Source organism: Peromyscus leucopus, chromosome 9 (genome assembly GCF_004664715.2).
Source record: "Peromyscus leucopus breed LL Stock chromosome 9, UCI_PerLeu_2.1, whole genome shotgun sequence".
NCBI classification, from domain to species: domain Eukaryota; kingdom Metazoa; phylum Chordata; class Mammalia; order Rodentia; family Cricetidae; genus Peromyscus; species Peromyscus leucopus.
Genome location: NC_051070.1, coordinates 84,572,769 through 84,595,265, shown reverse-complemented (window position 1 = coordinate 84,595,265; position 22,497 = coordinate 84,572,769). Strand labels below are relative to the sequence as shown.

General features: G+C 53.4%; 1 protein-coding gene across 6 annotated transcripts in view; it reads right to left on the bottom strand.

Moving 5' to 3' along the window:
* The window catches only part of Zmiz1 (zinc finger MIZ-type containing 1), a 203,617-nt gene that overhangs the window by 51,258 nt on the left and 129,862 nt on the right, over nucleotides 1–22,497 (bottom strand). The window contains exon 1 of one of the 6 annotated variants that reach the window (XM_028893574.2): nucleotides 10,324–11,135. The exons of 3 other annotated variants lie outside the window; for them this stretch is intronic. The gene's annotated coding sequence lies outside the window, so the exon portion shown is untranslated. Of the gene's footprint in view, nucleotides 1–2,563; nucleotides 3,512–9,581; nucleotides 9,733–10,323; nucleotides 11,136–22,497 lie in introns of those variants that run through there. 2 more of the 6 variants (XM_028893572.2, XM_037208634.1) reach the window with 2 other exon arrangements.

The following is a 22,497-nucleotide window of genomic DNA, read 5'->3' as shown; positions in this document are numbered from 1 at the left end:
TACTATGACAAAACTTGTCACTGAAGGTTTGAAGGTAGCCAATGACCTCTGACCTCAACCTGCAATCTGAAGCTTGAGTCAGGTGTAAAATAAGGTCACATGGGTGTTGTCTCTCCTTGTGTCCTGTGGTAAGAGGAGTCAAAGTGAGACTCTGAACTACTGTAGAGACCCTTTACCTCAGGCCTACCCAGATGGCCATGACCAGAGGGACCTGATTTTGAGGGCTCAGAGAACAGCCTTCCCAGGGTCCTTTAGCTCTGGTGCTAAGCAGGAAGAGGAACTGACAGGCGTTTTTTAGATAGGGAAAATGGAGGCCCTGAGAGGTTAGCTCCTTCTGTTGGACGCCCAGGTGCTCTGCTAAGTATCTCTGCTCAGGTATCTATGATGACATGAACAGTATCTTCTCGCTGCTGGAGACAGAAAGGAAACTATGGGTGCCAAGACAGAGTTGGAGAAGCCACAGGTTACCTTCTCCTAAGGCTTCCCGAGAAAATCACAGTGCAGTCAGATTCCAAGGACGAGGTGGGCTACCTCAGCCTTTCTATCCCTGGAGTCATGCTAGCTTCCTAGGCTCCCTGATCCTGCCTGAGAGCTGCTGCTGGGGAACAGTACCCTGAGAAATACTCCACTGGAGTGGCAGGCTGGCCTTGAGGCTCAGGGCTTGTTACCGCAGCGAAAGGGGCAGCTGGGGCTCATCCCTCTAGTCCAACACCAGGGTATCCACTAACATCTACACACTGCGTCCTTTGTGCCAGGCACACTGGCTAGTCACATACAAGTGTGTACAACCCCGCAAGAACCCTACCCCATAGGCTCATCTAACAATGATTCAACATGGAAAGGTCCTTAACTTGTCTATGTGGACACACACACACACACACACACACACACACACGGAAGCCCATGTAACACTTGCAAACAACCCATCTTCTACATCTCTTCTCTGGCACATGCCCCTTGCAACAGGCCTATCCACTTTACCCCCAGATAAACACACACACACACACACACACACACACACACACACACACACACTATATATATATATATATGCTGCCCTGCGCAGCCCGTGCCTTCCAGTCCCACTGGGGGACTTGAAACTCCCAAGAGGGCAGAGGCCCCACCCAGAACCTCTTCTTTGTTCATTCACACATTCAAAAACATATTTGCTTGCATTTCACCCACCCAGATGCTGAACACACAAACGTGAGGGAGTTTCAGCTATGGACTTGAAGTTCATGGTTCCTGCACAAACCCAGGGGTTACTGAACGCTAGCAACAGGCAGAGTGTCTGGTGGGGGTCACAGGTCTGTATCAGCATAAGCACGACAGAACGGGCATGCATCCAGGGTCCCCAGAAGAACGTGAAAGACGCTATGGTGGGTTACCCTTTACTGGGGGGTGGGGCGCAGCTGAGGGCAGGCTGTCACCATTCTCAAGCTCCAGGTCATCTGAATGGGGGGGGGATGGGACAGCAAAGTTTCAGATAACAGAGCCCAGAACCAGGGGGGTGTTGAGGGAAGCTGGCCTGAGCAGGCCTCTATAGGGGCTGGGTTCCAACTAGGTAAGAGTTTGTGGGGGCACTCCTGTAGGTGGGAGACACCCCCCAAACTGGGAAGAAGCCTCCGGAGAAGCCCTAGGGGTTGCCACTGGAGAAGAGGGATTTTACCTAGGTCATTGAAGACCTTTCTGGACAGAGCCCAGCACAAAAAGCTGAGAGGATTACCAGCCCCTGATCAGCTTGGCTCTGGTTGAGTCTTGATTTGAGGTCAGGTGAGTGGGCAGGAGGGACCCGACAGTGGTGTTTCTTCTGTACCCCAAGCCGTCTGCCAGCTGCCCACTGGGCCGTTGGGTGTTAGCAGGACCGGGAAGGAGACAGGTCCTATGCTGTGCCCAAAAGGGAGGCAAGTGGAAGGGCCCTTGCTCCTTCCTACATCCTGATGGCCTCTGGGAGCCTCTTCTGTCCCTAGGTACCTCCCAGGTCACTAGGGATCGGTGGTCATGGGTGTGTGCAGCCCCATGGGTTGAGCAGGGGTTTTATGTGTTGGTGCTGACTTCTGCAGGGGCATCCCTGGGACTGTCTGGGAACACTGGAGGATGACGGCTGGGAAATAAAGAACACACATGCCCAAACTGTCCTCAAGTCCCTGCAGTGAAGCCACAAACCTTTCCTATGCAAACACCAAGGAAGCCCTGAGCTCAGGGTGAAGGCCTGGGGGACCCCTGGGCAAGCAAGGTACCCAGGTTTCTCAGGTTAAATGGAAGGCAGGAATGCCGCACGGGAATTCATGCACTGCTAACCAAAGCAATCACCTCAGAGTGGGACAACAAAGGGTGTGTGGCCAGGCGGTGAGTGCAGTGTGTGGCTAAGAAGCCTCCTGTGGGGACCAGGATGATGCACCCCAAGAGGAGCAGGCCCTTTACAAATACAGAGACTTGTTACAAAGCTCGAAGGATAGCTAATGGTTCCTCAGGACTGACCAGGTTCCCACTAAAAAAAAGCCCACCCTCTTTAGTGGTACAGAGTAACAAGAGTCCCCTCCACGCGGCTTGGCTTACAGACCTTCTGCCTAGATATCCAGGGGCTTCCAGTTCTTGATGGGCCACAAACAGATCTCAGATGGATGCTGGTGTGCAGAGTGCCAGAGGACCTTAGGAGCCCAAGGTACAGACTCCCAGCTCAGGCCTCAGGAAGGAAATGAAAGTAGCTGCCAGCACCTACGTACTTCCTCCACAGCTGGGACGTGAGCTGAGGCTTCCCAGGCCGAGCCAGTCAACAGTGTCAGTCAGCCCTGTGGCTTTACACCAGGGCATGAGACGACAAGAATACTGTCACTCTCCCTCACACCATTTCAGCCTGTCCAGGAATGGTGGCCGTTCAGAAGGAAGGGATGGGCACTTCTACAAGGCACAGGCAAGACTCTGCTCGCAGAACACAACAGGAAACTGAGTTCCAGCGAAGGCTGTGGGCAAGGCAGGTCGAGAAAGAACTCCATTTTCAGGTGTGGGAACAGCTGACTTGAGTCAAGCTGTCATTTCCTGGGCAGCTACTATATTCCAGACACAGAGCTAAGTGGTCCACAGCCCCATGAGCCCTCTGCAACCTGCCAGGCAGGCTGCACAGCTGTTTTATTGATCAGAAAACAAGCTTGATGTTAAGTGACTTACCCAAAGTCACCCAGGAAACTACAGATGTGGGTTTCATAATTACTTTTCAACATGGCTTGGGAATACCCCGGGTGATCCTGTTTTAAAAGACTTGTGCTGGGCAGGGTGGTAGGGCAGGCCGGCTCTATCTTGTGAGTATGAGGCTCCCTGCAGACCCTACCTCCCACGGACCTCGTAGACATCTTCAAGAGCCTTCAGTGACTCATAGGCATCACAGAGCCCAAAAGAACTTCCTGCCTTTCTGAGTTGTGGCCACACCATTTAGTATGGTGCCTACCAAGAACTTCATATAGTGAGACTGAGGAACTGAAAACTCAAAAATTATCTAATTTTAACTAGTACATTTAAATAAGTACATGTGCTGAGCATGGTGGCTCATGCCTGAGGCCAGCCTGGGCTAGAAAATAAGATACTGTCTCAGAAAAATAATATCCCAATAAACAACAACAATACAACAAACCACAACTAAATAAGCACAGTCAGCTACTGATAACTACGTGGAGTTGTGTAATAAACCTTGGCAGGCAAGGACCCCAAAAAAGCCAAAGACTCCTTACATTGTATACCACATAGTTATCTTGGCACCCCGAGCTCAGGTCAAGGACCCAAGTATATGCGCCTATGTGCTCTGTACACAGTGAGTCTACTCATTTTCTTTTGTTTTGTTTTTAGACAGGGCCTTGTACCTAGACTAACATCAAACTCATGGCAATCCCCTTGCCTCTGCAGGGTTTCAGAACTCTCATTTATTCCCCGGATGACCATTTCTGTCATCACTGGCCTGTGCCCTGGGCTGGTCATGTAACACATTTACGAGGCACCCAGCATTGACAATGCTCACACATAACTTGTCTCCCCTTGCAGTCAAGCAAGATGACACCCTGTGGGGATGTGATCACAGGCTGGCATGTCTAACCTTTTGACACTGTGACACAACACTGTCATTAGAAAGCTTTCACTTGAAAACTGTATAACCGAATCGCACACTCAAAAAAAAAAAAAAAAAAATTAACCAAAATCCCTCGGAATGTTTCCAGTAAGTCGAGTTTGGGGTTGGGCTGTCTCCATTCCATTGCTCTTCTCAGCTGCCTGTGCTGCATGCGGCTGTGTGTGCTGGGGGCCAGAGGCAGCTTCCTGGGTGGTGGCATTTGAGCTGGGCCTAGACCCAGCAGAACTGAGGAGATGAAAGAGGATTCCAGCTCTGGCCTGATCTTTGCAGGGTAGGTGTCAAGTGTTATTCTGTATCCCGGGGATCCAGCCCTTTACTTACTATGTGTCAATTACCAATACACAGAAGGCAAGGGCAGCAGCCTAGCTTGTGAGGTGAGGCCATGGGTTCAACTTCCAGCATTGAAGAGAAGAAAAAGGAATGAAGGAGTGTGGGGGGGGGTGAGGGGGGAGAGAGGAAGAGAAGGAACAAGGAAGGAATTAAAGGAGGAAGGAAAGGGAGGGGAAAAGAAGAAAGGGAGGTAGAAGAAAAGAAAAGCAGGCAGGCCCTGGGGGCTGCTTCCTTCCTCTTTGAAACATGCCCCTCCCATTTTTTCAAAATCCTCCCAAGGATAAGTAGGGATGGAAGGCGAAGTTACAGAATGTTCTCTGTACACTGTGATTCCACTAATCAGATGACAGGCTCTGGAGACAGACGAGGTCCTATAAATCATGAGGTGCTTCAGGCTCTGACCCTAGGGATCACTGCCTGGGCCACAAAGGGTGCGAAAAGCCCTGGGAACTTCTCCTTTACCTATCCCCTGCAGTCCCAACCACCAGGAAATACCCTCACTGCATTAGAACTTCCCAGACCTACCTGGAACCCACAGGGGGCTGCATGTCTACAAACAGGACCTATATTCTCTCCCCCTACACCCCCAGAGTGCAGAGAGCTGCCTGGAGAGATCTGGACAAGTTCCAGCAAGTGCCCAAAGCTCTGGGGGAGGCAGAGTGCTGCTTCTGACCACCCCACCATGACAACTGCAAAACAGAAGCCCCGTGACCAGAGAGGGCTTTCACTTTGTCAGCAGAAGCAAGGGCATTCCCACTGCAAGATGCTAACCTCCCCTCTTCCAAGCAAACTCTCTTCTGGCCTGCAGCTCAGCAGCACCCTTGCTTCTGGAAACTGCACTTCCAGGGCCCTCCGGCTCCCCAACTGCACTAGGAGAACCCCGTGCTCTGGCTGAGAGCTTCAGCAATGAACCACCTAGCCTCCACCAGAGGCTCTGGTCCACCCACCTCTTTTCTCCTCCAGCGCCACACCTCAGGCTGCGCTCGCCCACATGACATTACTATCCCACTCACTCCCTCACTTCTGGGAAACTTAAGACCGATCCAGTCCCAAAGTCACCACTGCCTCCTCCCTTCCACAGCTCCAGCGCACTGACAGAGCAGTCCTACCGGAACCCTCAGCCCCACCCCCACCCCAAAGGTCACACACTAATGTCCGCACCACACTACAGACACTATTATTGGAAGGCTGGGCCTGAGGAACTGTGTTATCCTGAACAGCGTCTGAAGTATGTGGGGGAGCTCATCCAGCAAAAAGCAATCATGGAGGGGCCCCAGGCTCAGAGGCAGGGCTGTCCTGGAAAAAGCCTCCCACCCCCCACTCCCAGTTCTTCATGCACCAAATACAGGCACCACTGGCTGTTGCTACAGGCTAGCCCTTCCAGACACCCCCCCCCCCCCAGCCCAGGCAGGTCTGTAGAAAACCCACAGGATTAGGATTAGAAGGCTCCCAGATGGCTCTGGAGAAGCCCAGAGTGGGCTTTTCGTAGAAGTCAGGGCCACAGTTGGGCTACTGTGAGAAGAAAACAACCCGAACTCCTTGAACTGCCTGGGTGACCATGGGCGGACAAGCCCAGTCCCTGGATCCACACATAACTGCTGACAGGCAGGGCTTGGCTCCACTAATCCCCTTGGAGGGGTCCACATCCAGTGAGACTGAAGAAAAGGGACACTGTGGCAGCCTGTGGGGGTCTTGTTAATAGGGCTGCAACCTGAGTGTGCAAACAAAGCCCTGCTCATCCTTCATATTCCCCTAGGTGGATATGGAAGACTCCCTTCCAGGTGTGCAGAAAGCCACCCCTTCAGCTAGTCCAGGGCCTGAGGAGGCAGAAATACCTACTGCGGGCAGGTGGGAGGCTCTGGGACATTGGGACAAGGCTGCCGGCCACCAACTTTGCCTGACTGGTGCAAGAAAGCAAGCATCAGGACTCAGCTTAGCTGTTAGCTTCCGGCTCTCAGTGAGCGACCCATTGAAGACCAGGTAAGGGAGGACCCTTACTCCATCCCAGGTCTGTCCTGCTGTGACCTTGGTCCCTTGTCCCTGGGCAGTGGCTGCTGTCTTGTCCTTCCCAGCCTAGAGGTACTGCTTAGGAGTTCCCTGGGAAGCTGGATGTGCTTGGATGGTGGGGGCCTTGTTTTTCCCTGAGCATGCTCCCCTGGGAGGCGGCTGCTGTTTGAAGGCCCTGGAGAGTTTCCCAGGCAGCTGAGGCTTCTGGAGAGTGCCAGGGCAAGCAGAGCCCAGTGGGTATGCTGTGATACCAGGGGTAGTAGGCCCCGGGTGGAGGAGAGCAAGGGGCAATGCTGGCCCATTTGCTAGCTGTCCAGACTTCCCTCTCTCTCTGGGACACTTCTTTTCTTCTTTCTCTGGGGTGCCTCCAAGCAGCTGGGCTACTTGCCCAGTGATGAGTCCCTTCCCTTGTGGAGTAGTTGGCCTCTCCTGAGGGACCAAAGCCACATCCAGCAAGGTAAACACCTCCCGGGCTCAGGGTACCTTTCCCTCTCCTTCCAGCTTTGCCAGCTTAGAACTGCCTGTTCTGAGGATTGCCTGATTGATAGATGACTTCACAGAGCCTGACACCTTGCCGGCACCATGACAGTCCTCAGGGAGGTCTGAGGATGCTCCTGGGACTTCTGCCCATCTGTGCCCCCTGGCTGACCTCTATTACACAGCAGAGTGCTGTCTACCGGGGCTCACACCCTCCAGCAGAATTTAACCCCAGTGTTAACTGGGAGCACTGGCTAGCCTATGCCTGCCCCACACAGGGGCCATGATGATGACTCAAAATGTTAAGAACATGGAAAGGTCTATCTAACCAGGCTGGCACTGACTGTCACAAGGTGGGCTCATCTTAAGTTTTCTAAGTCCCCACCCAGCACTGTCCCCGGGAACTTTCTGCCACTAGGAAGCCGTTTTATAATCCAAGCTGTCCAGTAAAGTGGCCACACTAGCCTGTGTGGCTATTGAGCATCTGAAATGAAGCTAGTCCCAATAAGAAAATGACTCGAGCTAGCTCTTTTTGATATGGTGCCTGTATGGTTGGTGTGCACGAAACACTGAGTTAAGTACTGGTGATAACTCAGAATGGGCTTGGTGACACACAGAACACCCAGGAGGAAAACAGAATTAAGCAAATATCACTTTTATTCTTAAACCAGTTTAAACGTATAAGCAGCCATATGTGGTTAGCGTGGCCACCATATTGGATGGTAGTTTTTCCACTGAGCTCAGCAGCCATCCCTCATGGCGGTGACCTAGCAAAGGCCACGCAGGAAGACCTGAGGCAGGACTCTGGTTAACTACTCCTAGGAACAGGGCTCTCTGTCTGAGCACCTAAGCTCAGCCTAGTGACTCATCTTAGACCTCCTAGGATCTGAAAACAGCTCGGTGTTCAGTAGGTGCAGACAGAAATCTGGACGTGCTCTTTGGATCCTGCTGTGGGCTCTGCACATTCATACAATTGCTCAGCAGTCCCTGAGTCTCCATCTACTCATTGCCAAGCATTGTGGTGGGCAGTGGGGTGCAAGGGACCCATGGTTCTTGTCTTTAAGAAGCTTCATCACAGAGTCAAGGCATTGCTCCAGCAGAAGTCCTGCCGGGTTTCCTCCACTCCCTGCTGGGCTGGGCTGGGCACATTATTTTCCCATAGTCGATATGGAACTTTCTCTGGAGTGCATGGGGCTGGGGGGGGGGAGCGCTCATGACTGAGGGAGGCTGTGCATGGGAGAGCAAGAGCAAGCAGCATTAGGAAGCAGGCCTCAAACTCTGTGCAGGCGGTTGCTTCCGGTACAGACTCAGATTCTCACCAAAGCTTTGCCGTTTGGTGGTTTCTCACTAAGGAAGTTTGGGGTAAAAATAGCCCCGAAGGGACTCGATTCCAGCTACTTACAGGGTAGTCACTGCCTGGTGAAGATATAAAAAAAGGAGGAACAGACTTACTATAAGCCATATAGACCTTAAATCTCAATACACTGCACATCTGGATCCAGAGTCTCTCTCCACACCATCCAGGTTTCCTGGTGACATGGCCTTGTTCAATCCTTGGCCCGATTTCTGGCCCACTCTCAAGGATAGGCTGTTGAGAAACACTGGTACCAACACTCTGGCAGCTGCCTCACAAAACCTCCCTCTCAGAAGAACCACCTGCTATGTCCAGGCCCGTTGGCAGTTAAGCCTGATGGTCAAGGGCAGGGCACTGTGGCCTCACTGTAAGATCTGATGCTCTTCTGAAGCCCATCCAAGGAATACCGTCTGCCCTCCCAATCTTACTGCTGCTGGCTTCCAGGCCAACTAGGAACTGGGACTTATCTGTGTCCTGGGCACCAACACTAATGCCATATGCTAGGGACCTCTGGCAGCTGCTTCTCAGTCCCTGCAGTGTTCTGAGAAACCTCTCTGCAAGGTCTTCAGGGCCTGATGCCAGCCACCCCTACCCACCACAGACAGGTCCCTCCTGGGCCTCTAGTGCAGACTGATCCTCCTCCACCTCCTCTACCACCACCACCACCACCACCACCACCACCACCACCACCACCACCACCACCAGCAGCAGCAGCAGCAGCAGCAGCAATCTTTCCAGCAAACACTTGTCAGAAGTCTGCTGTTCACCCATCACTTCTGGGAAGGGAGCTCTACAGCTGTCTACAGCATCAAGGATTCATTCTGACAAAGGAGTAGCTAGCTCTAAGTTAAAATCGTTAGCCACTGCCTCCACCAAAGGCTTCTGGACTAATTCTTATTTTTGTAAAGAAAACCTACCAGGGATGGAGCCTTGTAAAATGTCTGCTGAAGAACCAACACTTCACCTTTAGGACAGAGGCGTGGGGAGCACACTTTCTGGTCCCCCACCTACCCTCTCATCCGGAGGAGGAACCAAGGTCTCCTCTGTGGGTGCACAAAATGGGCCTTGTGCACGCTGAAGCCACTCTCATGGCCAAGCCTCAGGCTGACACCATGCAGCACACGGTGCTACCCACAATGCACTGGCTCTCCTCTGTCACACACACACACACACACACACACACACACACACACACACACACACACACACACACACACACACTCACCCCCGCTACCGAAGGGAGCCGGGGCCCGGCCCGCGGGCGCCCAGCGCCGACCCCTCCAGCCCCACACTCACCTAGAAGTTGCACAGTCCGCGGTCCCGCCCTGGCGCCCCGGGAGGCTGGAGCCCGGCCCGCGGCAGCGACCGCAGTGAGCTACTCCGGGCAGGGATCAGCCGGCGCCGAACAAAGGCTGCGAGGAGGCAGCGGGCGCCGCCTGCATCCCCGCTCCGCGCCGGGGCGGCGGCGGCGGCGGCCGCGCGGGGCCCCCGGGTGGCTCCGGCGCCCGCTCGCTGCGCGCTGCCCGCTCCGAGGGCGCTCCGGCTCCCGCGCTCCCGCTCGCTGCCGCCCGCCACCGCCGCCGCTGTCCGGCTACCGCACCGCACACATCAATTATTCATCGCCCGTCTCCAGCTTCCCGGCGAAGCCAATCACAGGCGGAGGCTCCGCTAATGGGGCCGCCGCCGCCGAGGAGGCAGCCAGCCGCGCGCCCGCCCGGGCGCAAGCGACAGCCCTCCGGGGACGGGGATGGGGACCGGGGGCGCGCGGGGGCGGGGGCGCACGGGGCGCGCAGGAGAAACTTCCCACGGCCCGCCGCGCTCCAGGACCCCGCAGGCGTGACCACCCAGCCTGCGTGCCGCCGCGTGGGGCCGGGGGCTCGGGGGAAGCCGGGCGCGCCGCGGCGGGATGGGGGGGAGGGAGGGAGGAGGAGCGCGGGAGGACGATGAAAGGCGAGCGGCCCTGCCTTGGCGTCTCGGGGGAGCCCTCCCCGCCCCGCGAGCCTCGCGCCCGCACCCCCGCCCCGCAGCCCGCACTCACTCGCGTGCGCAGCCCGCCGGCCCAGCCACTTCACTGCGAGGGAGCGCTAGTGACTGGGGATCGGAGGCAGCTCACATTTCAAACTTGCACGCAGGGGTGGTGCTGGTGCACGCCGCCGCCTGAGCGAACGCACGACCCGACGAGTGGCGCTCCAGCCTCCGGGCGGGGGCGGCGACCGGGCCCCTCTCCCTCCCCCGCCTTCGCAATTAATTGGAAGCAACACTTGTGCGAGTAGGGCTCCTGGCGCGCTGTCGCCCGAGGGGGCCTCCGGGAAGGCACTGGCGGTGGATGACTTCGGGTGCCTCCCGCCCCCGCCGGAGAATCTTCCCAAGTGGTCATGCTAATGAGGGTCCGCGGCGGGGCCCGGGTGGCCTCTGCCAGGGGAAGGGGCGGGGCAGGCTGGGGACATCCAGTTGCAACCTGGGTTTAAAGGGGTTTCTGAAAGGGTTAGTAGGGGCGGAGAAGGTCTGCAGCTTGGCATTTTACTCCCCTGGCACAGGGGTCCCTGTCGCCCCTGGGATTCCCCGAAGGCGGGACTCAGGGTAGGGTGAAACTGGCGCACATAAGCTCTGGCTCCCCGACTTCGGGGAGTTCCTGTGCCTGGCAGCTGGCGGCGGGAGGGAAGCCGGGGGCGGCTGCTGTGCACAGCCCCGCCCCCGCTCCCGGAGCAGCCGCCTTCCTGACACAGCATCCTGTGGCGGCCGCGGCCTCTTCCTTCCAGCCAGTCAGTAGCAAGGGCTCCAGGCTTTCCGCAGACGCTTGCCCCTCCCACTTAGCCCCTCAGGCACCCCTGGAAACCCATTCGCTGCCCCGCCTAAAAGAGATCAGCTCCCCTTCCTCCTCCGAGGGCTCTACCAACCTAGATCACTCACTAGGGAGAAACTGTTTTATAGCTCCCCCACCCCGTCCCGCCCACTAGCCAGTGAAAGTTGTTTGAATGAGTTCCTAACTGCCCCAATTAAGAAAGTAGGAAAGGCCGGTCACTCACCCACAAGAAAGGCAGCCAAAAAGTTGCTTTAAATTCTCTGCATTTGGACACTGATCTCACCAGCATGGGGAGACGACGCCCTTTGCCTTTGAGGGTCGTTCTTATGGCACAAGCCCCTTCAGTATGAGCTCTTGACTTGCTCCTAAACATTTCTGCTTGACTTGCTGCCCGCCACGGAAGGGGCAAGGCAGATCACTTATCTAGATATTATGCTCTTGCTTCTGTTTGACACAGATCGTTAGCAGGCTCTAATCCCACCCACTGCCACTTGAAATATCACTTTCGGGATGGCATTTGGAAATGCAGTTGTCATGGGCTTTTCCTTCCCAGGAGCTGGTTAAATGGATTAATTCCTACTTCATAACTGGCTTTCTTTTCTTTTCCTTTTTTTTTTTTTGCACAAGAACCAGCTTCTGCAAGTGAGATGGATTGGCATCTCCTTCCTGGAGGGCCAACCTCGGGGCAGTGGGGAGGTAGACTTCTCTCTGCTGTGCACATATTTCAGGTGGGGCTCACTTGCATCTCCTCCTGTGTTCTCATGGTTTCTTTGGGGACATTCATTTGTTCACTGGGATATTTACTGAGACCCTACCCCTCCACACAGCCCCACAGAGATTTGGGGCTCCAAGAAACTAGGTGAAGACTCTCTTCCCATCGTTTCCACTGCTCAGCATAGCCAGCAGATAGGGCAGGACACTGACCCTCACTGCACAAACAAGCATGGAGACACACATTCCTAAGACCTACTTTCTTTCTGGTATTAGGCTGACTTACTCTTAATTAACCAGAATCCAAACACTAAAGCCCCTAAATAAGCAGGACCACACACACACACACACCCGCCCGCCCACAGTTTTGTACAATGTCAGTTTACAATCCTCAACTGATTCTTAGGGCCTTTTCGGCTACCAGCACTAACTTTAGAAAGATAACCCCATGGCAGGAGAGTTGGCTCAGAGGTTAAAGGCATCCACCGCTCTTGCAGTGGACCTGCATTCTGTTCTCAGCACCCACATGGCAGCTCATAATCATCTGTCACTCCAGTTTTCGGGGCACTGGAGCCCTCTTCTGGCCTCTGAGGGCACCAGGCACACAAGTGGAATGCAGACATAGAAGCAGGCAAAACCACTCATACATAATATACACAGATAAAAATGAAACACACATATTTTAAAGAAAGATCATTCCTGCAGTTGAGTGAGAATTCAGACTGGAATTGAGCAAAGTTTACACCTTAGGGACAGGGATTTGGTGGTGACAATCCTCTAGAAACTATGACACAGCCCCCATTGTTCTGCCTCCAGGTCCTACCTTCTAGGGACCCACTTCAAAAGCATCAGAGTGGAGTCCAGAGAAAACAATTAATATTGCAATGTTCAGGGTTTTCCAAGGTAACTCAAAGAGTAAATACTCTTCACTAGCATATTTACATAATTAAGAAAACAAATTGTTTTCAAGCACCCATTCATCAGTCCAAACTGGCCTTTTTCACTTGCTAATTTCTAGGCTCTCTGCTCCGGAATCAAGTCCCTCTCGGCCCTCTTAGTTAGCAGGCTCTTTTTAGGATTGCCGCTTGGAGTCTACAGAAATGCCGGCACTCCACACACTGTCTTTTGTAGAAGGGCTTTCCCCGACTCGCTCCAAGTTCCAGCCAGCTCCACATCTCTAACTTCCAAAGATTTGCTCAAAAGCCTGGGGCCCACAGCCGCTGCTCCACCCCCGGGCTTGCCTTGATAAGGATCTACAGCAAAGAGGCCGCAGACAAAGGCATCCTGCGACTCTACTCACAGGCGCTCAGCAGCTCTCTGAGTGACCTCGGCAAGTCGTCGTCCCCCACCCCACCCCCCTCCCGGCCCCGAGGGGAATGACTTGGGAGGAAGAAGAAAGAAAGAAGAAAGAAAGGGCGAGCTGTAGCCCCATGCTGTGGCTCCTTGATGAATGCCGGCCAAGCTCCGGAGGCCTGACGCCGGATCAATAGCGGGTGGCTTTTCTCGCGGGTGTCTGAGCTCCTGCCGTGGGCCTTAGTGAAGAGGAGCCGCCAATAAATACAGTGCTGGGGCACGACTGGCTGGCTCCGGAGAGGGGGATGCTTTATGCTCTGGCGTGCCTGTCAGGCGGGAGCCCACCTCTGCAGGACCCGCTAGAGAGGAGGGGTGGGAAGGGAGGGTAATGAAGCCAGGATACCACTGCCCCAAGCTTGGGTCCAAGGAGAGACCTCCTCCAGCTCATCGATGAGGGGTGGGACTCCTGAATCAGTTCCAGTAAAAAAAAGTTACCCTACCTCGGATGCAAGTCACTCAGGGGTTAAAAATGGTTACAGGCTGGGTCACCTCCCATATACAGCTTGTGTGTGTGTGTGTGTGTGTGTGTGTGTGTGTGTGTGTGTGTGTGTGTGTGGTGTGGCCTAGGGACCCAAAGGCCACCAGGAAGTTAGGAAGGAAGGCAGGCAGGCAGGCAGGCAGGCAGGCCTGTCATGCACAAGCCAAACTCCGAAGACCAGGAGAGGCAGAACTGCTGCCATGATGTGGCTCAGATTCTGGGCACTGGGTTCTGAGCCCCTTAGAGATGGAGTGGATCTCTAACTCAGGCAGTTTGCTGATTCAGTGGGACTGAAAAAGGATCCTGATGACAGGGAGATGCCACTTTTGGGGGCTCAGACACTCAGTGGCAAGGTAGGTGTGAGTACCTTGAGAAGCAGGGAGAAGATCAAGGGGTTGGGGGTGGGGCACCCAGAAAGGAGTGTTGCTCTAAAGTACCCATACAGAGAATGGGTCACAGGGCACCAGCCACACAGACAGCTAAGTTAACTAAGGATCCAAAGACAGCATGGAGTGTGAGTCACCTTCTGGCCTCTGCTTCAAGGAGCCACCACTTCTGGGGCTTCTGTCTCCTTTTGCATGGTCAGGACACAGAGAACAACATCCCTGCATGACACTGTTTCCTCTGCCATTCTCCCACCCCAGTCCTGGCAAGCCCTTCTTAATCTTGAAGAAGGAAGGCACAGGTAAGGTTTGGCTCATGGCCAGCTTGGGTGTTGCCACAAGAGCCTAGAAGCTCGCCTACACCAGGGACATAGTGCAGGGCCACCAGGCTGAGTTCCCCCTCTATTCCTACTAACCCCTGGACATTGAATGCCTGCTGGCTGCTCTGTGGGTTCTAGTACTTTCTGAGCATCGACACACAGCATCCTTATTGCCCTTTTGGTCCGGGGTTATTATTTGCCACACAGAAGGCAAAAATTAGGGATAGGGAGGCCAGGCAAAGTTTGGAAAAATATCTAAGCTGTTTGTATCTAAGCCCTGACACATCCTCTACATGCTGCTACACATTATACTGTCCGACATGGGATGCCTAGACTCAGCATTGCTGGTGCCTACCTGGACCCCACGGCCAGAGCAGTGTATTGTATTGCTCCTAGCCCACCACATTACACACGAAGAGACAACTCAATGCTTTGTTTCTTTACCAGCACCTGTACACTTCATCTACTTGCTGTTGGCGGGGTCAGCTCCACCTGAGATGGGGTGGGAAGGAGACCTCATTATCCCCTCCTCCCATCATAGTGTCCCTTGCCCCTTCCTGGAATCTCCCCTCCCCCTGCTCCCCAGCATGGCTCCTCATCCCAGACCCAGGCAGCTTTCTCAGAACCCTGCATTTGGCTCCTGCCCAAATCCTATAATCATTTCATTTTGAAAACAACACCAGCCCCTGCCCCTCACCTCCACTCAGCATGTCCGAGAAACCCTACAATTTCCAGGTTATTGGAAATCCAGGAAAGCTTCCTGCATGGCTGGCATGGCCGGGGGAGTAAAGTGGGGTCGGACTCACGAGCTGGCTCAGAAAGGCCCTTGTAGTCTTGGGGAACTGCCTGTTCCCTACCTGCTCAGCTGGCAAGGGGACTAGACTCAGGCTCTATGCTTGTGAGGACCCCTCAACAGGATTGATGCTAATGGAGAGCCGGACAGGCAAGGGTGGGAGCTGGCCCCAGGCCTGGAGTGGAAGCAGGGGGTGAGAGCTGCTGTGTTCTAGGACTCACTGAGGGACTCAGGAGGCAGAGGTTTGAGAACCAAGCACTGGACAAGACAGCTGGGCTTTCAGAGTCTACTGGACCTCTTCAGACGGGTGAGAACACCCAACAGCAGGTCCTAGTGAAGACCAAAGAAGACAATCGGGATAGATTGAGAAGTCATGGTGTGGCGGTGGAATGTACACCTCCCCAAATGTTGCAGTATTAGCTCCAGGACCTGAGAAGGAAATCCTACTTAGAAACAGTCTTGGGCTGAAGGGATGGCTCGGCCATTAAGGGCTAGGCTCACAACCAAAAATATAAGAAACAGAGTCTTTGCTGAAGATCAAGTTAAGATGAGGTCATGAGTGTGGGCCTTAGTCCAGCATGACTGGTGTCCTTGAGAAAAGGGGACATTTGGATACAAAAGGCAGACATGCATCCCCTCTTCAGGGAGGAGTAGGCAGGCTCCAGAGAACTACAGCAGCTTCAAAGCCCTGGCTAAGGAGCTTCAGCAGCTTGGAGGGAGCCCAGTGCTGCCCCTTTCCTGGGCTGCCCCTTCCTAGGAGCTTGGCAAGGCCCATGCTTTGGTCTTGGGTCTTCTGGTCTGGACTCATTTCCTCTGACTGCCTCTGGACCCTGCTGCAGCCTCCAAACCCCCTTCCTGCTTCAGGCAGCAGAGTTTGCAGGCTCCCCTTCACAGGGAGACCTTCCTCAGGCATGCTGTCCCAAATCACAACCCTTCCTGCCTCAGCCTGAGATTCTTTCCTATCTTAGCTTTGCCACTCTGGTGTTTCAAGGACTTACTGTGTTGAATGCTGTCTCTCTGGCTAAAAAGGCAAGCTTTGTCAAGTAGGACTGCTGTCTAGTAGGAACTGTATTGACAGTACCTCAAATATGCCCTACAGATGCTTCCTAAGTATTCTCTGTATGTAAGAAACCTAGAACAGCTGCCTGAATTAATGAGGGAGTGAAGAAATGAATGAATATACAGCTTCAGGGATCTGCATGTCCTGGCTACCCATGCCCGCCTATCCAGGGACTAGGTAGCCAGCCTACTGTCTGGCAGAACACAGGCTATTTCCTAGGGAGGAAATCTGTTTGGACAGGAAGCTTAGGCTGGCTAACAAAGGGGCCGGGAAGTGGTGGGTGCACGCCGCCGCATGAGCCCAGCCTCTAAGGAATCTTTTCCCATTGATTTCTAGAGCTGCTTTTGAAGGGAGGGGGTACAGAAGCAGTTCAGATGTTCATGCCTCGGCAGTCCTGGGGTTTTATTGCTTCTCCCAGGACACAGCTCCAGATGGCTCCAGGCTTGAACCCACATGAGTTCCTTGGAGCTGGAAAAGCAATTTCCTCTCCAGTCAGAGCAGTGTGTCTGTCAAGTCTGTTTGTCAGTCGTCTGTCTGTCTGTCTGTCTGTGAGGTTCAGAGAAGCTGTCTGCTTTCCATCACACAGCAAATCAGCAGCCAGGGGAAGTTCTTCAGCCCTAGCCCTATGAAGGGTGGGGACTTCCTGGGCATGGTGGTGACTGACTTGTCACCCAGATGTGTAGGTTGAGGGGGGTTGGGCGGGAACGACACAGGAGCTCCTGTCCTGGTAGGCTTAGTTTCTGAAGGCCTTGCTTCCCGGGGTGCTAGAGAAGGGGAGAGTAGAGGTGAGTGGAATGGGGGAGCATGCCCTGACACCTCAGTGTTCTGAGAACTCTGTGGGCCCATGAGGTTTGCCAGGAATCTATTACCTGGTGCCTTCTCTCCCTCTTCTCCCTCTGTCCTGGCTGCCTGTTTCTTTCCCACGGTGGCTCAGGTGAGCCAGCAGCGTCTTCTTCTCCCCAGTGTGGTCCCAGATGTCCCCCACCTCCAGGGGCTCTGGACGTGAGCAGACAGGCCACGCAGGAATGTCTGTCTGGGGAAACTCTGAAGCTGGCTGCCAGGGCAGGGCAAGGTGTGGGAGGCCCAGTGTTGAAATCAGGATCCTTGGAGCTGAGCTCAGTGGAGCAGCACATGCCTTCCAGGGAGAAAGCTCTATAGGCCTGCTGGGGGACCAGGGACAGGTCTTTCTCTGGGCCCTGGTTTCCTTTTACTAGCAGAGAAGACAGCTAGTGTGGATTCTGTACCTCTCCTTCTGACAAGGAGCACCGGCTCCCCTAAGATGGCTGGGTAAGCCCTAAGAAGCAGCAAACCCATTGGGGTGATCTTGCTCATCTCCTGGGAAGGTGGCATTGGGCCAGGCAAGAGACCCAGAATTCACATCATTCTGTCAAGCTGCCTCTACAGTAACAGACACACAGTGCTTCTTTGCCTCTCCATTTCTTGGAGCTTATTTATAAGGATCTAATTGTGTTAGACTAGGTACTCCATCAAGGCAGGAGCTGTATCTGTTTTGTTCACTGCTGCATCCCTGATGATTTTGTGCCTGGACCACAACAGGTGCTCGAGAAATGTTTATTGAATGAGTAATGGAGAATCACCAACCTATTAGCTTAGTGGTAGTATTTTCAGCTTTACCTCTTACTGTCTATATTCCATAACTGTCCTATAAATAATATATATTATTTTTAGGCTTAAAAAAAACAATCAACTTTCATTTTAGAATTATTTAAAGACCTAATTTAAGTAAAAGACACCCCCCCCCCCCCCGCCTTCCCCCAAAGTGTTTTATTCCATATTTACCACCAATAACTTGGGTATCAAGTATGAAACAGCTTCTTGTCACTGAGTTTCAGAGGCTTGGCATATTGGCTGACCCAGAGTGAGATGTGGCCAGTGCACATGCTGGAGATTTATCCTCTGTCTCTCCCAACACACCTTGCTTCCACCCGAGTAGACTCCTGTTCCAGTCTCTAAACTGTGTTTTCTGTCTCTGGCCCCAGCTCCCTCTTACCTGCTAAGGCTCCTAAAAGGCAAAGGTGGCCACAACACCCATCTTGTCCAAGCAGTGCCCTGGTTTCCTCCAGCTGCTCAGACCAAGTCCAAGGCTTAGCTTCTTAGATTAGCATTCATGACCTCAAATGATGGGGTCCTTGGCTTGGATGGCTCTAGTCCAAGGCTTGCTGTAGTGCCTGTGTGTATGGATCCTGGTTTGCCTACCTTATTGGTGCTACTGCTCTCCCTACATACCAGTCAACATGCTGGGTGGTAGCTGGATGCCAACATTGAGTTGGGAAGAATTGGCCACGCAGGAGTGGCGGGGGGTCAAGGAGTGTGAGTCCTTGTCTGTAGCCCTGACTGTCAAAGAAACTTCATTTCTGGGTCACTGTGGTATGGGGACACTATGGTCTGAGTGCTGTGTCCCTCTAGAATTTGTGTGTTGAAATCTGCTATCTAATGAGACTATGAAGAGGTGGGGCCTTTGGGAGGTGAGGCAGTCACGAGGGTTGCACCCCCAGGAGGATGATTTCCCTGATGAAGAGGCTTGAGGGGGCCCTGTCACTCCTCTTCTGTCAGAAAAGGATGCAGGAAGAAGGTGCCAGCAGATACCAAGGGCCATCACCAGGCCCCTATCTGCTGGCGTTTGGATCTTGGACTTCCCAGCCTGTGCTATGAGCTGTAAATTTCTGTTGTCTATAAATCACCCAGGTCAGAGTGTTTTGCTACAGCATGTTGCACACTGCCTGCTCTGTGCTTCAGTTTACCCAGCTGGGATGTGCAGTGTGGCAGCCCTGGGATCTAAGCCATTGCTGCCAAATGCTCTGGAGCACAGACAGCCCACACCCACCTTGGGTTCTAGACAGACCTGGGAGCATGGTATGTAATTGAATTTGGCCTAATTAACTCATCGAGCTGAGGAGCAGCCATTACTGACAGAGCTCTGAGTGTCAGGGGTGGCTAGGAGTCAGAAGCCAAGAGAGAGCATCAGATCCTGCAGGATCCCACACCCTCAGATCCTTAACTCCTCAGATGCTAGGAGCCAGGTGGCACCGTTCCTGTCATACAAAAGAAGACAACTGAGGCTCCAAGTGACACAGTAAAGAGATTGGAACCTGCATCCTTTGTAGCCAGGGCCCCTGCACATGCCCTTCCTCACCCTCTTCTCAGGGCAGCTCTGCTCTTTGGGGCCTTCCAGCAAGGGTTACCTCCTCAGTCAAGCCTTTCTTTCTTTCTTTCTTTCTTTCTTTCTTTCTTTCTTTCTTTCTTTCTTTCTTTCTTTCTTTCTTTCTTTCTTTCTTTCTTTCTTTCTTTCTTTCTTCCTTCCTTCCTTCCTTCCTTCCTTCCTTCCTTCCTTCCTTCCTTTCTTTTTTTTTTTTCGAGACAGTTTCTCTGTGTAGTTTTGGTGCCTGTCCTGTATCTCACTCTGTAGACCAGGCTGGCCTTGAACTCACAGAGATCCTCCTGGCTCTGCCTCCTGAGTGCTGGGATTAAAGGTGTGCACCACCACCACCACCACCACCACCACCACCACCACCACCACCACCGCCCGGCTTCAGCCAAGCCTTTCTAAGTTCTCAGCCATGAGGTGCTTTCCCTGTCCTTTGTGGAGATATCACTAGAGAGCTTGCTGTAGGGTGAGGATGGTGTTCACCTCACATACAGCATTCACTGTGTCTAGCACAGGGTCAGGCCTACAGGCCTGCAAGGTTGCGAGAGGCCCTGCTTCAAGGCCAAGAGCTAGGAGCCCTCAACGTGAGGTGAGGAAGACAGGCTCAGGGTCCCACGTTTGCCAAGAAAGAACTCTGTGGGTCTGGGCCTGGCCCTAGCCTCAGTGCCCTTCCTGCTGCTGTGGTCAAGTGAAAGAACAGGCTAGCAAAGCATCCAGAAGGAAAGGGTGTAGGGAAGAAGCTCAGGTCTGGTGAAACTGAGTGGGTGGTCCACTGGTATGGGTCAGGAGGCAGCATCCCTACCCATTTCAACCTCTCTGGTCATCCCCTAGACTTCCGGGCATCCTCCTTCCTCCTCCAGGGACTCAGGGGTACCGGGGTCTAAATTCTACTCCTGCTATTGCCCCTCTAGTGGCAGGAAGAGGGGACTTGGGGGTGTCTCTAGCAAGCCACTCAGTTCCTTGAGTTCCAGATTAAGATTTCTGTGAGGAGCAAAGGAGAGGATGAGTGTGCCCTGTTTGTCCAGCATCTACAGCATGATGAAGATTCAACACAATCCCGTTCCTTAACTGATGTCAGTGCATAGGCAGAGTAGCCCCTATCTGAAGTGCCTGGCACCAGAAGTAACTCAGATATCTGGGTTTAGGGGGTAGTAAAATATGTAAATATATACATATCCTGGAAAGGGGACCCAAGTCTAACACTAAATTAATTTCCAAATCACAAGCACCTTATGCAAACAGTCTGAAGGAAAATTTTAACAACGTGGTGTACTTATTGTTAAAAATTTAAAGACAGGGGCTTATACAGACCAGGCTAACCTCAGGATATAGCTGAGGATGACTTTGAATTCCTTATTTTCCCACCTCTATTGTTGGAGTGCTAGGAGGACAGACGTGTGCCACCGAGATTCATTTTACACAGTGCTGAGGTTCAAACCCAGGGCTTTGTGCATGCCAGGCAAAAATACTCTCCCAACGGAGCCACACCCCCAGCCCTGCACTGTTTTGATTGTGACCTGTCTCTGGGGTTGGGTGTGGAATTTTCCACCTAAGAGTATTCAACAGCCAGGCATGGCAGTGTTGACCTGTAATTCCAGCACCTAGAAAGTGGCCTCAGGAGGACCAGGAGGAGTTCAAGACTAGCCTGGGTTCTATGAGACCTTGCCTCAAAAAAACGTGAAAAGCAAACAAACAACCGCCTGGAAACACTTGGGATTGTTAGCCGTGGCAGGAAGAGCCACAGTGCCAGGCACTGTTTGGTGTCAGTCCGGCCCTGTGAGGGTCAGGGACGCTGGGAAGATCACGCTCCACTCTGTGCTGGTCTCTTCTCAGATCTATAGGAGTTGGGCCAGTGATCTTCATGAACGGAACCCTCCGCACTCTGACACTCACTCACATCAGAGAGTAAGCAGGAAGCCCAGAGCCGACACTTCCGCTCATTAGGACATCTCTAGCAAGGCACTGCTCTCAGGCCTGACCTACTTATCACCCAGGACTCCGCTCTCACAAAGGATTCTTTTTAGCGGGTGGAGGCCAGTATCCTGTACCTGCTCTGTCCCAGTCAGGGGCAAGCAAAACACATCTTCCTCCTACAACATCCTGTTCTATCTTCCACAAACAAACAAACAAACAAACAAACAAACAAACACCCTGGGAGGGAGAGATCATAGCTCCGTTTCTTGATACATCAGAGGAGGTGCAGAGTGGTCACCATGGCTGTCCAAAGCCACAGAGCGGCAAGTGCTGGAGGTGTGTGCCAAGACAGCGGAAGTGCTTAGTACGTTTGAGGCCCTGGGTTTGAACTTGAGCACCAGTAAATAATGTCACAACTCAAAAGCAGGCAGGCAGAGGACAAGCCTAGAGCAGCAGCCATGGCTATGAGGGTTTCCCCAGATGGACAGTCCCTGTCCCATCCTTGTTACTCAGATCATGTAAGTCCAATGCCTGCACACTGGTCACGGAGAGCCAACCTTCAACCACACTGGTCAGGACACGGTGCTAGATAACAGATGGCTGACAGCAAGAGAACTATCCACTTCCTTGGAGAAACTGAAGTCTTGGCAGTGCCAGGAGGGCCATGTGCATGGCACTCTGCTGCCCACTCACTGCACAAGGATGCCCACTGTGGGGGCTGGTGTTCTGATCCCCAGCCCACTTCTGGGACCTTCAGCTGAGATGACAACTTTGGCTTACCTGCCTAGGTAGGTGATAGCAGTCCCACATGGAGCTAAGGGAGCCCTTCCCTCCCAAGGGCGGGGCCTGGGACCATAAGTTTAAGATCTAACTGTGGTCCAACCGGGCCTCCTGTGCCCTGGGGCTCAGCATCCTGCTTCCATATTTAAAGGGGCAGCCACTCTGTTCTTCTTTTTCTCCATTTGGATTAGGAAAGCCAGACACAAGGTTCAGCCTCAGAAGTGGGGCACTCGAATGTCTTTCCAGGGATCACCAAGTTGCCTCTGTTCACACAAGGGCACATAAACAAGGGCCGGGGCACCCTCATCGAATTTCACAGCTTTTCATCTGGCTTTCCCATGACTAGAGCTGCACTAATCTCCTGCCTCTTCAGGGAAGGTAGGGTCTTCACCTCTCCCAAACCTGTCTGCACAGATGCACATCCTGGCCTCTGGGAGGGAGTGACTGCAAA